We start from the raw sequence: 16,688 nt of genomic DNA on the forward strand, positions 1-16,688 counted from the left end.
TTCCATGCCAATATTCTACAACTTTCATATACTTTTGGCAACTTTTTATACTATTTTTGGGACTAACATATTGATCCGGTGCCCAGTGCCAGTTCCTGTTTGTTGCATGTTTTTTGTTTCGCAGAATATCCATATCAAACGGAGTCCAAACGGGATAAAAACTGACGGAGATTGTTTTGGAATATATATGATTTTTTGGAAGAAAAATCCACGCGAGACGGTTCCCGAGGTGGCCACGAGGCAGGGAAGCTATATTGCGGATGATGCCCTTCTTTCGCTGAAAGAAAGCTATATTGCGGATAGAGATCGTGTCAAAATTTCAGCCCAATCGGAGTTAGGGATCTCCGAGAATATAAGAAACGGTGAAAGGGTAGAATCTGAGAACGCAGAAACAGAAAGAGACAGAGAGACAGATCCAATCTTGGAGGGGCTCTCGCCCCTCCCGTGCCATGGAGGCCATGGACCAGAGGGGAAACCCTTCTCCCATCTAGGGAGGAGGTCAAGGAAGAAGAACAAGGAGGGGGGCTCTCTCCCCCTCGCTTCCGGTGGCGCTGGAACGCCGTCGGGGGCCATCATCATCACCGCTATCTACACAAACACCTCTGCCATCTTCACCAACATCTCCATCACCTTCCCCCCTCTATCTACAGTGGTCCACTATCCCGCAACCCGCTGTACCCTCTACTTGAACATGGTGCTTTATGCTTCATATTATTATCCAATGATGTGTTGCCATCCTATGATGTCTGAGTAGATTTTCGTTGTCCTATCGGTGGTTGATGAATTGCTACGATTGATTTAATTTGCTTGTGGTTATGTTGCTGTCCTTTGGTGCCCATCATATGATTGCGCGTGTGGATCACACCCTAGGGTTAGTTGTATGTTGATAGGACTATCTATTGGAGGGCAAGAGTGACAGAAGCTTCAACCTAGCATAGAAATTGATGCATACGGGATTGAAGGGGGACCAATATATCTTAATGCTATGGTTGGGTTTTACCTTAATGAACGTTAGTAGTTGCAGATGCTTGCTAATAGTTCCAATCATAAGTGCATAGAATTCCAAGTCAGGGATGACATGCTAGCAGTGGCCTCCCCCACATAATACTTGCTATCGGTCTAGTAAAGTAGTCAATTGCTTAGGGGAAATTTCGCAACTGCTACCACCACTTTTCCACACTCGCTACATTTACTTTATTATTTCTTTATCTAAACAGCCCCTACTTTTTATTGACATACTCTTTATTATCCTGCAAACCTATCCGACAACACCTACAAAGTACTTCTAGTTTCATACTTGTTCTAGGTAAAGCGAACGTCAAGCGTGCGTAGAGTTGTATCGGTGGTCGATAGAACTTGAGGGGATATTTGTTCTACCTTTAGCTCCTCGTTGGGTTTGACACTCTTACTTATCGAAAACTGTTGTGATCCCCTATACTTGTGGGTTATCACCCCTCCAGTGTTTATATAAACCGGAGGGTCTAGTCTGTAGGACAACAACAATCATACCATAGGCTAGCTTCTAGGGTTTAGCCTCTACGATCTCGTGGTAGATCAACTCTTGTAATACTCATATCATCAAGATCAATCAAGCAGGAAGTAGGGTATTACCTCCATCGAGAGGGCCCGAACCTGGGTAAACATCATGTCTCCCGCCTCCTGTTACCATCCGCCTTAGACACACAGTTCAGGACCCCCTACCCGAGATCCGCCAGTTTTGACACCGACATTGGTGCTTTCATTGAGAGTTCCACTGTGCCTTCACCGTAAGGCTTGATGGCTCCTTCGATCATCGGTAACGATGCGGTCCAGGGTGAGGTTTTCCTTCCCGGATAGATCTTCGTATTCGGCGGCTTTGCACTGCGGGCCAACTCGCTTGGCCATCTGGAGCAGATCGAGAGCTACGCCCCTGGCCATCAGGTCAGGTTCCGAAACTTAAACTACACTGCCAACATCCGCGGAGACTAGATCTTCCACGGATTCGAGCCCATGTCAGGTGAGCCGCACAATCATGACGAGCATGACGTAACTCTGTCGTCGGATAGTGTTCGGGAGATCACACCTGCAACTACTCCGGCCCTCAATTCGGAGCAAATTGCGCTAGCCGAGGATGGGTGGATAGACCCCGCCATGGAGGCCGCACTCTCAGTGGCGATGGAGCCGGATATTGACTTCACCCCTTACGAGAGCCGTGTTTCTGAACCACTGGATTCGTCTTTGGCCACGGACTCCGAGCCGCCTGCGTCTGTGCCCATCGAATCCGATTGGTCGCCGATCACGGAGTTCACCTCCGCGGATATCTTTCAGCACTCACCTTTCGGCGACGTGCTAAATTCATTAAGGTCTCTCTCCTTGTCAAGAGATCCTTGGCCGAACTATATCTGTCTAGAATGGGATGCGGACGACGAATAAATTCGCTGCCCACCCACCACCCACTTAGTAGCCTCTGTCGACGATTTAACCGACATGCTCGATTTCGACTCCGAAGACATTGACGGCATGGACAACGATGCAGGAGACGAACAGGAACCAGTGCCCACAGGGCGCTGGACAACCACTTCACCACATGACATATACATGGTGGATACACCCAAAGAAAACAATGACGAAGAACGGCAGGATGCAGCGAAGAATAGCTCCCTCGAGAAGCAAGCAAAGCGTCGGCATAGGCGCCGCTCAAAATCCCGCCTCGGCAAAAACAACGATAACAGCGCAAGAGAAAATAACACTCCAGTTGACTCCAAAGGAAACGACGACCACATTGACCCAGCGGTAGAGCACGGTGAAACTGCAAACGGCGAACATAGTACGGATCTGATGTCCGAACACGGCGACGCCAAAGATAAACCTCATCAACCCCCCTCGAGGGAGGAAAATAGTCCGGACGAAGATGCACACATCATCCCGGAAGGGCACTTGGAACAAGAGAACCTCTGCAGAAGGCTTATTGCCACAACGAGGAGTCTGAAGAAGCAAAGGCTTAAGGCCGCACAAAATACGCTCAACAGCAGGTGGAACAAAGTGCTCGACAACGAAGAAAAGTATGGTGGAAGTTACCATACAAAGAGCTATCCAAAGCGCAAGCTATTACCTGAATTTGACGATGAGGCCTTAGAGCCCACACAGCCGAAAAATAAAACGGCTAACCGGCCAGATCAACCACCTTGTGGCCGCGATAGAGCAGCTAACACGGCCGCACATAAGTCAACACACGATGTACGTGTGGACTTGCGCCAAAAATCCAGTATGACCAGATCCATCTATGGATATAGGAAGCGCGCTCCGGCACAAAATCAAAACCGAATACTACAACCGTCTGAACGCCATGATACATCCAAATACAGGGGTGCCGCACACCCCCTATGTTTCACCGATGAGGTGCTGGACCACGAATTTCCAAAAGGATTCAAACCAGTGAACATTGAGGCGTATGACGGGACCACAGACCCTGGGGTCTGGATTGAGGACTTTATCCTCCATATCCATATGGCTCGCGGAGACGATCTCCACGCCATCAAGTACTTACCCCTCAAGCTTAAAGGACCAGCTCGGCACTGGCTGAAAAGCCTCCCCGAAAACTCAATTGGAAGTTGGGAGGAGCTCGAGGATGCTTTTCGGGCTAATTTTCAAGGGAGCTATGTTCGACCTCCGGATGCAGACGATTTAAGTCATATAATTCAACAGCCCGGAGAGTCAGCCCGAAAGCTTTGGAACAGGTTTCTTACTAAGAAAAACCAAATCGTCGACTGCCCGGACGTCGAAGCCTTAGCAGCTTTCAAGCACAGCGTCCGAGACGAATGGCTCGCCAGACACCTCGGCCAAGAAAAACTGAGAACAATGGCAGCCCTGACAAGCCTCATGACCCTCTTTTGCGCGGGCGAAGATAGCTGGCTAGCCCGCAGTAGCGCCAGCAGCCCAGGCACATCCGATGTCAGGGAGGGCAATGGAAAAACATGACGCAGTAAAAGCAAGCATCGAAATAAAGAAGACAGCCCAGATAATACGGCGGTAAACGCCGGATTCAGGGGCTCCCGACCAGGTCAGTGGAAAAAACCTTCAAAGGCAGCAGAGATGGACCGTCCAACCTAAACAAAATTCTATACAAACTATGTCAGATTCATGGCACCCCCCAATAAACCTGCAAATCACACCCATAGAGAATGCTGGGTCTTCAAGCAGGCTGGTAAGCTAAACGCCGAACACAAGGGGAAGGAGACACCAAGCGAAGATGAGGACGAACCTCGCCAGCAAAGCACTAGAGGACAGAAAAAATTCCCACCAGAGGTTAAAATAGTAAACATGATCCACGTGACGAAGAGGACAAGCAAATATGCACTCCGAGACATACGCGTCGTAGAGCCCGTCACCCCTAAGTTCAACCCCTGGTTGGCTTGCCCGATCACTTTTGATCGCAGGGATCACCCGACAAGCATCCGGCCTGAAGGATTGGTTGCCTTGGTGTTAGACCCAGTAATAAACGGATACCATCTCACACGAGTCCTTATGGACGGCGGCAGTGGTCTAAATCTGATATATCAGGACACAGTCCGCAAAATGGGGATAGACCCAACAAAAATCAGCCACAGTAATACTACCTTCAAGGGAGTAATACCAGGCCCAGAGGCCCGCTCCACGGGCTCTCTAATACTAGAGGTTGTATTCGGTTCACCCGACAACTACCAAAGTGAGAAGTTAGACTTTGACATTGCTCCATTCCGAAGCGGCTATCAAGCACTACTCGGAAGAACAACTTTCGCTCGTTTTAATGCGGTACCACATTACGCTTCTCTTAAGCTTAAGATGCCTGGTCCACGTGGCACCATCATAGTTAGTGGAAATATTGAGTGTTCTCTATGCGCGGAGGAACATGCGGCGGCTTTAACAGCCGAGCACTAGACGGCCTCACCAACCAGAATAAATGACAGGTTGTCAAGACCGCAGACACGGTTAGACGAGTCTGGCGCATCACTACATATACCTGAGATTGGTCTGATGGTTAAAACCTCATAGACGGTACCAGGGGCTTCCCATGTGTGATCAGGGCTAGTTCGGCTCAACTTGACTTATCTTGAATTTTAATGGTTTATCGAGAATAACCAATTTTTTGGCACAACAACTTTCACCTAAGTTCTTCTCTTTTACAGATGACAATCGTGCTACACCCATCCAGGACACGGCACAACAGAGACACAGGCGCAGACGTGCAGCAGGGACCCGCTCAAAGGTTTCTTTTTCAGATTAAGACCCTGCGTAAACCTTTTTTACTGTCTCTTGTTATTCACATCCTCCGGATACTCAATACAACCGAGAAGGATGCTGACGCTATTGGCATTTCGCCACGTCAGAATATTGCACGTACCTGGACACTCGGGGTTTATTATTAAGGGCATTGTTCAGCCCGGCATAAGTTATAAAGACCAAATACCTTAAGGAGTGTTTGGCGTCGCGAGTTTGGCCTTATATGCATCAGCTCCGAATCATGTCTTTGGTCAAATGTTGGGTTTGCCCGACTCCCGTGTTTTGATACCTTACGTTCCGCTCTATCGGCTAAGGCGGCACCGGGAGAACTATTGCGATTGTGCCCTGGTTCATCTAGATGAGCACCTCATTAGAGAAAGCCAAAAACTGACTGTCATGATAAAGCGCGAGACTGGTCAACCACTCGATGACTTAGCGGAATCTTCGGGATTCCTCTGCATTAACGAAGGGCCGTTTCCCGGTCATGTATGTACGCGCACCGTATTCGGACGAGCGCGGAGGTACGAGGGGCTATATAGTAGTCCCACCGTCAAACTCCTATGGCTAAGTGAAAGTGTTAAAGCAATATAGTCCGATTGCCTCGTTCGCTGCGCTACCACCTCCTTAATGGACCAAGACGTTGGACCAAGTGTGAATACGCGTTTTTTGCGAACACCCCCGCATTATATGCGTGGGGGCTGAAGCCGACGATTGCAAACTTTCAGGTTATATACATATATACATAAACGGCCGCACAGGAGGCATCATAATACTTTCAGGCAAAAGTATAAACATAGCCTTTATAATTCAATAAAACATTGTTTTTACAAATGGGAATACATGTCACTAGAACATAATATTCTTCGAGCACTGAGCCTCTATTGAACGAGCGCCTTCAAGGACTTCTTCAAAGTAGTGCTCGACAGATACTCGGCCTACGGCCGAACTCTGGGTTGCAATAGCGGTGGCCTCCATCTCTGCCCAATATGTCTTGACACGGGCAAGTGTCATACGCGCACCCTCTATGCACGCCGACCTCTTCATAGCGTCGATGTGCGGCACATCACCAAGGAACTGTTGCACTAAACTAAAATAACTATTCGGCCTTGGCCCTTCCGTCCATAGATGATCCACAATGGACCTCATGGCAAGCCCGGACAACCTATGGAGCTCGGCCCACTCGGCCATTCGCTCATTCAACAGTAGCGGACGCACTGGAAAATGGAACTATGACCAAAATAGCCTTTCCACTACATGATCGTTTTGATCCTTGAAGTACTCGGCTGCATCAGCAGCATGATGACCCACAAGTATAGGGGATCTATCGTTGTCCTTTCGATAAGTAAGAGTGTTGAACCCAACGAGGAGCAGAAGGAAATGATAAGCAGTTTTCAGCAAGGTATTCTCTGCAAGTACTGAAATAAGTGGTAACACATAGTTTTGTGATAAGATAAATTGTAACGAGCAACAAGTAGCAAAAGTAAATAAAGTGCAGAAAGGTGGCCCAATCCTTTTTGTAGCAAAGGACAAGCCGGAACAAACTCTTATATAAGGAAAAGCGCTCCCGAGGACACATGGGAATATCGTCAAGCTAGTTTTCATCACGTTCATATGGTTCGCGTTCGATACTTTGATAATTTGATATGTGGGTGGACCAGTGCTTGGGTGTTGTTCTTACTTGAGCAAGCATCCCACTTATGATTAACCTCTATTGCAAGCATCCGCAACTACAACAAAAGTATTAAGGTAAACCTAACCATAGCATGAAACATGTGGATCCAAATCAGCCCCTTATGAAGCAACTCATAAACTAGGGTTTAAGCTTTTGTCACTCTAGCAACCCATCATCTACTTATTACTTCCCAATGCCTTCCTCTAGGCCCAAATAATGGTGAAGTGTTATGTAGTCGACGTTCACATAACACCATTAGAGGCTAGACAACATACATCTTATCAAAATATCAAACGACTACCAAATTCACATGACTACTAATAGCAAGACTTCTCCCTTGTCCTCAGGAACAAACGTAATTACTCACAAAGCATATTCATGTTCATAATCAGAGGGGTAATAATATGCATATAGGATCTGAACATATGATCTTCCACCAAATAAACCAACTAGCATCAACTACAAGGAGTAATCAACACTACTAGCAACCTACTAGCACCAATCCCGGACTTTGAGACAAGAATTGGATACAAGAGACGAACTAGGGTTTGGAGATGAGATGGTGCTGGTGAAGATGTTGATGGATATTGCCCTCTCTTGATGAGAGGAGCATTGGTGATGACGATGGTGATGATTTCCCCCTCCTAGAGGGAAGTATCCCCGGCAGAACAGATCTGCCAGAGCTCTAGATTGGTTCCGCCTCATGGCGGCGGAGTCTCGTCCCGAAAAGTTCCTCCTGATTTTTCTCATCGAAAGACTTCATATAGCAGAAGATGGATGTCGGAGACCCACCAGGGGGCCCATGAGGTAGGGGCGCGCCCTAGGAGGGGGGGCGCGCCCCCCACCCTCGTGAGCAGGGTGTGGGCCCCCTGGTCTTCATCTTTGGCGAGGATTTTTCTTTATTTATTTTAAGATGTTCCGTGGAGTTTCAGGACTTTTGGAGTTGCGCGGAATAGGTCTCTAATATTTGCTCATTTTCCAGCCCAGAATTCCAGCTGCCGGCATTCTCCCTCCTTATGTAAACCTTGTAAAATAAGATAGAATAGCCATAAGTATTGTGACATAAAGTGAAATAACAGTCCATAATGCAATAAATATCGATATAAAAGCATGATGCAAAATGGACGTATCACAGCACTGGCTGCCAAATCCACGTATGTGTCTGCAGAACTCCATAGTTGATCAAGAGGGTCATACTTCGGATCTCCGAACTTCGTCCGCAACAAAAAGGGCTTCCCAGCCGCGATATCTCCAGCTTGACGCAGCTCCTCCTTCGTCGCTCTGATTTTAGAGCGGGCTTCCTTGGCTGCTACCATGGCCTTCTCTAGGTCTGTCGCCTTCGCTCGGCTTTCTTTTTCAAGAAGCTGGTAATGGTCGGCGGCATCTTTCAACTCAACGGCCATCTTGGCTAACTTTTCCTTGCTTTGGCAATGCGCAGCCTGTTCGGCCCTCAGCTCTTTGACCGCCTTTAGAGCGGCCGCATCACTATTCCTGGCTTGTTCCTTGGCTCGGGCAATTTCCGCCCGAAGGGTCTCCATGGCAGCAGCTCCATCTACAGTCACAGCATATTAAAGATACTAGCATCATGCTCCTCTAACTATGTGTCGATCGACGGAGAAATCACATACCCTGTGCCTCGTCGAGCCGATTGTTGACAAGCACGATGTCGGCATCTGCCACATCAAGTTGCCGCTTAAGCTCGGCAAACTCACCAGTCTGGCTAGCCATCGGACCTTCAGCCACCTGCACATGAAGGCGGCCTGATTATTACCTGGGACTATGATCCTCTGTTTGTCGCCGTTCTCGACGGCAAACAGAGTCTCAGGGGCTACTATCTGCATACGGCACACCTAATGTGTGCGGTACTGTCAAAAACATACACTATTTCACATACCTTAAAGCCTTTCAGCATACTCATAAAAGCTTCATGCAACCTGCTTTCGGCGGATGAAATCCTCTCAATCACCGTACCCATTAGCGTACGATGCGCTTCTGAGATGGCCGCTTGCTCCAGAAGATCCTTCAGTGCGTCCGATCGCACACTGGACGGTTCTGGGCTCTTTTTGTTGCTCTCTTTAGGAGCCGAATACTGAGGACTTCGGGTGGCTGAAGGATTACACTCTGGCCTTGGCAGATCAGGAGAAACCCTCCGCGACGACACTTCAAGGTCGCCCGCCTCATGAGGGGGGGTGGCATGGGGAGGTGTTTCGCTCTCCATCATCTCTGGAAGAAGATCCCCCGAAGACGAAGTCTGTCGAGAAAGGCTACGATCCGAACTACAAGATATATGCTTCGGTTATTGTCTTCAGAAGTAATGTAGGATATTTTTACTATTAAGTACTTTTTGTTTACTTACAACTCGGTAGAGGGCTGATCCCCTTGCGGGCGCTGTGCGGCAAGAGTACCCTCCGAGGCAGGGCCCTCTGGCAAAGATTTCTTCCCCCCGTTTGGAAACCTTTGTTTCTGGGTCTTGAGAGGTGGTCCTCTTCCTTCCTTGGGGAGAGGGAATTTCAGGTTCTTCTCACTGGTTATCCTCCTTCGCGGAGGCGCTAATTCCCCCGGTTTAGATGAATAATGAGTGTGGCCTGTTTTCAGCCTCTTTATTCCCCCCCTTTATCTTCCCTTGAGGGCGCCTGATAAGGCGCCGGCTCGAGCATTCTGGCTAGTACTGGATCGGCCGAGCCTTCGGGAAGGGGGCCGAACACCTGATCATCTTCGCCTTTGTTACCCAGTCCTGGTCAAGGAGCGACTTTTCAGAATGATGTTATGATAAATAAAAAGACAGCATGTTCGGCCATGGGATTACTTACTTGGGTATCTGGGCGATTACAGCTCAGACCCGCATCCTCGGTGGTATCCGGACACTTTATTTGTGGTCCGAAGAACAATTTGTACATCTGTTAAAAGCGTCATGCCGAGGAAGTGTTGAATAGTTCACGGTCCTTCCGGGTTGAATTCCCACATACGGAGGGGTCGACGTTTGCAAGGCGGGACTCGACGAACTAGCATGACTTGCATTACCGTGACCAGGCTGACATATCTCTCAAGGAGATCTCGGATGCGACTCTGCAATATCGACACATCATTTACTGGCCCCCAGTCCAGCCCCTTGTTGATCCATGACGTCAGTTGTGGTGGGGGGGGGGGGCGAGCGAAAGGCAGGGGCGGCCACCCACTTGGTACTCCGGGGAGCTATGATATAAAACCACTCCCGTTGCCATAAACTGGACACCTCTGGGAAGGAACCTTTTGGCCATGGAACATCAGCGTCTTTGCTTATTACAGCACCTCCGCACTCTGCGTGTCGCCCCTCGATCATCTTCGGCTTCACATTGAAAGTCTTGAGACACAGGCCGAAGTGGGGGGCAATGTGGAGGAAGGCCTCACACACGACGATGAACGATGAGATGTGAAGGAGGGAATCCGGGGCCAGGTCATGGAAATCCAGCCCATAACAGAACATGAGCCCCCTAACAAAGGGATCCAGAGCGAGGCCTAGCCCTCGAAGGAAGTGAAAGATGAATACCACGCTCTCGCCGGATTTGGGAGTGGGAATGACCTGCCCTCTAGCAGGCAGCCTGTGCGAGATTTCGAAGGTCAAATACCTAGCCTCTCTTAGCTTCTTGATGTCTTCCTCTGTGACAGAGGAAGGCATCCATCGACCTTGAAGGTTGGATCCGGACATGGTTGAAGGTCCGAAGCGCCTGACCTGAGCCTAGGGTGTTGGAACTCGAGGCGGGGGAAGGATTCGACTGAGTACGAGAGGGAAAAAATGACAGGCCTTGGCCTCTTTATAAAGAGGGTGAATATCAAGCGTCCTCCTCATGACCGTTTAGGACTTGCCTAAAATCAAGGTGTCATACCAACGGGCACGATTGGGTTACCCACGTCCGTATTGATGAGAATCCCGTAATAAGGGGGACATGATCTCTGCTTCGACAAGACGCATCAAGAAAACCGCCTCGCAATATGTGCAGTGTTGGTTGAGAAAAATGTTCGAATAATGACCGGGCCATGGCATGATGTCATGCTTCTAAACGTGTCAGCGTATTAGATTTGTGGAGATATTATTCTCTCTATGGTGGTATGTGGAACATGTTTTGCAGAGCCGGACACTATCTTTGTGTTCAAAATCTTCTATGGAGTATTCGGAGGAAGAACCCGCCCTGCAATGCCGAAGACAAATCTGCGCGCCGGACTCATCGTCATTGAAGCCTGGTTCAGGGCTACTGAGGGAGTCCTGGATTAGGGAGTCTCCGGACAGCCGGACTATATCCTTTGGCCGGACTGTTGGACTATAAAGATACAAAATTGAAGACTTCGTCCCGTGTCCGGATGGGACTTTCCTTGGCGTGGAAGGCAATCTTGGCAATACGGATATGTAGATCTCCTCCCTTGTAACCGACTCTGTGTAACCCTAGCCCCCTCCAGTGTCTATATAAACCGGAGGGTTTAGTCCGTAGGACAACAACAATCATACCATAGGCTAGCTTCTAGGGTTTAGCCTCTACGATCTTGTGGTAGATCAACTCTTGTAATACTCATATCATCAAGATCAATCAAGCAGGAAGTAGGGTATTACCTCCATCGAGAGGGCCCAAAACTGGGTAAACATCGTGTCCCCCGCCTCCTATTACCATCCGCCTTCGACGCACAGTTCGGGACCCCCTATCCGAGATCCGCCGGTTTTGACACCGACAGTGACCAAATGTTGTTCAGAGTCCCGGATGAGATCACAGAAATGACGAGGAGTCTTGAAATGGTCGAGAGGTAAATATTGATATATAGGACGATGGTATTCGGACACATGAATAGTTTTGGAGTGCACCAGGTAGTCATCGGGTCACCGGAAGGGGTTCCAGACACCCCTGATAAGTGTATGGTCTTAATGGGCCAAAGGAGGGGACATAGCCGCCCACTAGGGAGCTGGTGCGCCCCTCTACATAGCTGGCCAGCCCTAGGGGAAGGAAAGGGGAGGGGTGGCCCCTCCTGCCTTCCCCTCCTCGTGAGAGAAAGGAAAGTGGGGGCGCCTCCTCCTCTTGCCTTCCTCCCGCACTCATATATGGAAGGGGGCGGCTTAGGGAAGTCCTCAAGTAGGATTCGGCCCTACTTGGGGCGTCCCTTGGCCTCTCCCCTCTCCCCCACCTATATATATGTCGGAGGGGGCGCCTAGCAAGAACAGAACATTGTCTTAGCCGTGTGCGGCGCCCCCCTCCACCGTTTACACCCTCGGTCATATTTTCGTATTGCTTAGGCGAAGCCCTTCGGTGATAGCTTCACCATCACCGTCACCACACCGTCGTGCTGCTGGAACTGATCCACTACCTCGCCGTCTTGCTGGATCAAGAAGGCGGAAGACATCACCGAGCTAAATGTGTGCTGAACGCGGAGGTGACGTACGTTCGGTACTTGATCGGTTGGAGCGCGAAGAAGTTCCACTACATAAACCACGTTAACAAACGCTTCCGCTTACGGTCTACGAGGGTACGTAGACACACTCTCCCCTCTCGTTGATATGCATCTCCATGGTTAGATCTTGCGTGTGCGTAGAAAAAATTTGTTTTCCATGCAACGTTTCCCAACACAGGGATGTCTCCTTTGACGAGCCAACACCATCTTGTCGGTTGATGTCACCGTCCTCGGAGGCAGGCTCCTTCTTCACCACGGAGGCCATTGTGTAGGAGGATGGGCCCAACGACGTGCATCATCGAGGCGATTGCTCAGGACGGCACACGACGATCACGTGTGTCTCCACTGTCGTGGATTCGAGCCCGAGGTCCTGCCATCGCCAGATCCCTTGTCGTGGTGGCACGTCAGAGTGGTATCCGCCGATGTACCACACTATTTGGCTCCTGAGAAGTTCCCCGGAGTCATCTTTTTCTTTGCCATTTCAATTTGAGGCCAGACCGAGGGATTTCAGACGTCCGTACGTCTTAGACTAAATATGGATATCCATGCTGAGGACTTAAAAAATGTCTGGACCGTTTGATGGATATATAAGAGCAGAATATCTACGTTGGGGGGGGGGTAGAAAGAGGACGCTTTGGGTAGGGTTTCTCGTGCCTCCCGCTGGTGTTGCCGCCAGTCAATCTCCTCTCCTGTGGCCTTAGGACCATTGAGGTGTGGTGGATACCGGCCCTTGTCGGCGGGAGAGCTCCATTTTTTATGCTCTTTGAGTATTGTTAAGGTTTGTTTCTTGTTCAGAGAGGTGAGGCGGCGGCGGCTCTCTGAAGATGTAATAAGGTTCTCCCCTCCTAGTCCCCGTTTCGGTGGTGTTTCTAGTATCGTCGGAGGGCTTGTAGAGGTTTGTCTCAGGTGGATCTCGCGGGATTCGGTCGGCGTTGTCTTCGTTGGATCCGAGTGGATCATGTCTTCGTTCGTCTGTGTGTTCCTGTGTCTACAGGTTGGATCCTTCTTATCTAAGCTTCTCTTCATGAGCAACGGTTATTGTTCTGGTGCGCTTGTCTTATGAGGCATTGACACGACAATTTTCTGACTATCTACTACAACAAGATTTGCCCGGCTCCGATGAGGGAGGGGTGAAGACGACGGCGCGCCTTTGGCTCGCTGCAGTGCTAGTAGTCATAGTTAGGTGGCCTACAGATCTAGATGTTTTTTTCCTGTTCTTTATACTAACTTGACAGTTGATGAATAGATTGAAAGTTATCCTCATAAAGAAAAAGAATATCTGCGTTGGATGTTTCTCGGAAAAAAAAAGGAACAGTCGAGCTGCATGACGCTGCCTACGCGGCATCTGTCGCCCTTTTGGCACCTTTGCTTAGCTCGGCCGTTCTTTCCACAGGTGTCGCTCAACCATTTCCTACTTCCACTGGCGGTACAAGCCCTTTTCCCTGCAACCAGTAGCATGTGTGCTACAGGTTATGATGATGTACACACGCGCAGCAGACACGGTCAATTCGGCGGAAAGCATGGCCGATGTACGTACATGCCAACACGGAGCTGTCGGCTCTCCGACACAAGGCAAGGCGATACATCAGCTGACCCCAGAAGCCGAGGGGAATGGGCGCGGTCTACCACGAGTACACGGCCTCCTTGGAAGCTTGCACGTTGTCCATGCAGTGCCAGGACATGAGCAGCTGCCGAGATACATCAAAACACTGTTCAAATATCGCGGCGTTCCCGCGTAGACCTGTGCTTCCTGAGATTAGCACGCACCAGTTAACACAACGTATTTGTCTCTTTCAAAACGGAGTTAAGCAACGTGTGGAAAACGTGACATGTTTCGTCCCGTCGCGATGAATTACGGATGTGCATAGAACGACACTCGTTGGGCAAACGGCTCCCTTCCCAACCCTAGCCGCCGAGTCTCCACTCCACCATGTCCCTATTCTCTCCTGTCCAACAGTCTTGTCAACACCTAATGGAGCCGGGATCCGTCCCTTTCGTTGTTTTTTGGTTCCAGTAGGTCTTTCTTTCCTGATGGTATCAGCAAGGTGGTGGCGGGGATGACGCGTTGGAATAATGTCGCTCTAGACTTCCCTTACCTCGACACCGTTCGATTCAACAGCAATGAATGGTCTGTGAGCCGGGGTAGGAGTTGATGTATTTGTTGGCTCTCTTTAAATTTTGACTGCTGGTGTGTCAAGCATGTAAAGAGGTTTATTAACTCTTAGGACGATGACTTCCACATCTTCTTTCAATTTGTTTTACAACATGGCACAATTTTTTTAACCCAGTAGATTGGTAGTGAAGGTTTGCAAGCCTCGGCTGCATGAGGTGATGCCCCAACCGACGTGTTTTTCAGCGGTTACTAGATCTTGTTTCTAGTGACGAGTGACTATTGCAGTCTTCAAAGGCTGTTATGGCAAGACCTTTGCCTTACTGTTGGTTCAATGTATTTTCAAGCTTCAAAGTGCAGTGTACAAGCAAAGATAGAAAAATAATAATTATTGTTTTCATTGTAAATTTATATTTTGCTAGTCGTTTTGGGCCTGGTTGTCTTTTCATTACAATGGCTACTATTTCCCTCGATATTTATCAGGTACAGGATGTCCTTTTTGTGTCTTCTCTAAAAAAGCTACTTTAGCAAACAAATTTTCATAATCTTGCAAATGCCAACTCAGCTTAAGGTCAAGCATAGTTGCACCCTTTCCGCGGTGTGCTCTGCCCTCCTCACGACGCATGCCTTTTTTTTGCCTGAAGGTGCTAGAGCGATGTATTAAGGGTTAATTTGATAAATGCCACTCTAAATTTGGTGATTCTGAGAAATGAGAGTTTTCCACCCTCTTCACTCCACACATGTCGATGTCGCGACAATGTTTTCGCCGTTGGAGTTCCAAGGCATCACCGTGGGAGAAAGTAGTATCAATGTAGGTAGCCGGTAAGTCACTGATCTCTACCAGAGCTGGGAGTGGGTTCGACCCAAAGGATTCTAGACCCAAAGAAGAAGGCAACACTAGATTGATCACACCTAGATGTTTATCTGAGTCAACATATTAACCGAATCGTCATTGTTACTGTTGAAGCATCACCAGCGTGACAAAAAAACAGCCAACTGCCCCTACTTCCATATATAGAAAGGCAAACTTGCCCACTATATTTGTCCCTAGGTCTGAGAGCACACGCACCACCGAAGTTGGAGGAGGCCTTATTGAGCACCGCCGCCACAGTCCCGCCACCACTAAAAGGGCCGAATCGCAGGCAACAAAGAACTATATGTCCACCCGATCTAGTGTCGAATTCGACTATGCAACATCAAGGCCGAAGAAGAAGTCAGGGGACCAATCTTCAACACCGACACCCCAATTAAGACAGGGTTAACTACATCTCGTACCACTAAATTGAGATTTGCTGCACAGCCCCACCGATAGTCACACGAAACATGAGGATGTTGGCGATGTACAGATGGAGGAGGGGTGGTGGAGAAGAAACCTAAATCTTTGAGGAGCCGTGAGAAAAAGAGAAGAAAAAAAAACTTTAGAGCTTTGCGTGTCCCTGCACTGCGCACGCACCTCACAGTGGGCTCTACTGTTCTTTAGGGTACACATCATGCTTAATTATCCTCCCTTACCCCCCCTAAAAATACAACTAATCATCCCCTAGTCTAAGCCCATCCTTCCCTAATCAAAGTGATCTAATCGAACCCGTAGCCATCCATGGGTTGTGCAAATTAACCCATTAATTCCTCCCCTCTGGCCGCGGCAGCTTAACCGCGTGGACACCGACCCCTCGCCGGTCGTCCCCTCTATCCCCAGCCACCTGGCACGACTCCGGTGCCGCCACCAGTCATCCTCCGGGCCCCACGCCAGCCCTGGTCTCCCGGGCCTTTTTCTCCAGGCGCCACGTGCTCCCGCGGGGCCGGCTCGGCGGCTCGATCGTCCTTCCTCCTCCGGCGTGCACGCACGCGCACCGTTCGTTCCGCCCGGGAGCCATCGATCCCTCGTGGCGTGCTCGTGCTCATGTGGTCCGCTTGGCGCTTTTGCTTTTCATGACGTGGGCTCGCCGGTTGAATTTTTGCTCCCTTTGATCTATCTTATCCAGATATGCCGGCATCCCTTTCAAACGTTATCCCTGATGTAGCCTGTAGAAATGCTTCTGGAGATCAGATGATTTCGTGTGCGGTGATCACGTGATAAGCTTTAGTTAATTCACTTGGAATTGACTGCTCACTGGCAATGAATTGTGATTCAGTAAAATCAACTGAATAATTCATGAATTTGACGAAATTGGTGCAGTTTTGCACAAAAGCATTTCAAGATACGTTCAAGCGGAACCAAAATGTGAGATGTGAGGGATCAAATGTCAGGCAAGCACCTTT

The sequence above is a fragment of the Triticum dicoccoides genome, chromosome 1A (assembly GCF_002162155.2).
Source record: "Triticum dicoccoides isolate Atlit2015 ecotype Zavitan chromosome 1A, WEW_v2.0, whole genome shotgun sequence".
In the NCBI taxonomy this organism is placed as follows: domain Eukaryota; kingdom Viridiplantae; phylum Streptophyta; class Magnoliopsida; order Poales; family Poaceae; genus Triticum; species Triticum dicoccoides.